A 1,599-nucleotide genomic window follows, 5' to 3' on the forward strand; every position below is an offset into this window, starting at 1 on the left:
AGATATCTTTTAGGGACTTTCTACAATAAGCCGTTAGTCACTACTCATATCATACTAACTAAGAATTGACCAATCGTAGTCGAATATTTTTCTTACATTCAACTGTGATTGGTCAATTCTTACGATTTACGGTTTACGATCTGACATACGACGTATTGTAGACAACCCCTAAAGGTCTATCTACAATAAAAGTAGCAAGTTGTAAGCCGTAAGAAATTGATCAATCACAATCGAATATGAGAAGAATAATTGGCTGTAATTCGTCAATTTCTTACGGTTTACGACTTACTCCTCTTATTGTAGATGGACCTTCAGCGGAGTCTACAATGAGACTTAAAGACTTAAGATTTAAGAAAATTGACTAATCATAATCAATTATTCTTCTTACGTGAGACGAATAATCGACTATGATTGGTCAATTTTCTTAAATCTTAAGTCTTATTGTAGATGCCGCTTTATGCATCAATTTTAGACTTTGTGTTGTCTAGACAGAAATTTATATCGATTCTGCTCCATCAATTAAAACATGTGAGTACTGGTTTCGATGATTCACACTGCAAATCCAAGTGTGTAAATCTGTAGTCACTTTTTACGCATTTATACGCATGTTATATTTTTACACATTTTATTTGTGTTTTACACAGTTAAATGCATATTTTTTACACGCTTACACATATTATTGTAAAATAAAGCGTGTAAAAAATATGCATTTAACTGTGTAAAACAACAACAGATAAAGTGTGTAAAAATATACGTGCTATAGCACGCGTATAAATGCGTAAAAAGTGACTACAGTATACACATTTGGATTTACAGTACAAAAGTGGTGATTTTGACTTAAAAGAACGTTCAAGTCAACCAAGAGAATTCGAAGATGTCGATTTTCCAGATATAGTTGGATAAAAATTCAGTTCGCACGCTTGAAAAATTATCTAAAGCATTAAATGTTTAGTGTGTTGTCAACAGCAAATCAACCATTTTTGCAAAGAGTCCCTTAAAATTAACCGGAACATTTAATATTATAAAAAAATGAAGGTTACTATGAATGAAAAATGAATGAAAAATGAAGATTATTATGAATAGATTGCATCATTATAATAGCGATATTATAATTGTCTTGTCATAAATGTGTATACGTGCGTGCGTGTTTATTATTCGCCGATGGCGAAAAGTTGAGCTTTAAGCTGCGACTAGACTCTCGATTTATCACATAATTTGAGCGAGGAAGAAGAAGAAGAAGACGGGTAATTTTCTGCAGGCTGTACATTATGTGCTCACCGTGAAAGTTTGAGTTCCGGGCGCGAGAAAGTTTCTTCCCCATATACATTGTAATTACGCTGCAGCATCATTTACACGCCGCCGCCGTACCGTCACGCGCACCGTCCCTCTGATGCATCTTACATCTCCGGCGGCGCGCTTATGGCTTTAATAGCCCGTAGTTTGCGGACTATAGATAATTATGAGCTTAGCAAAAAAAAAAACCGTGTACGATAAGGAGATTCACGTAAATCTTTTTAATAGGGATATTGTGGGGAATAAGATACTTATTAGAACACGAAACATTTATTTGTGTCTTTCTTTCCCAATGTCGCGTGTGGA

The sequence above is a fragment of the Wasmannia auropunctata genome, unplaced genomic scaffold (genome assembly GCF_000956235.1).
Source record: "Wasmannia auropunctata unplaced genomic scaffold, wasmannia.A_1.0 LD335728.1, whole genome shotgun sequence".
In the NCBI taxonomy this organism is placed as follows: domain Eukaryota; kingdom Metazoa; phylum Arthropoda; class Insecta; order Hymenoptera; family Formicidae; genus Wasmannia; species Wasmannia auropunctata.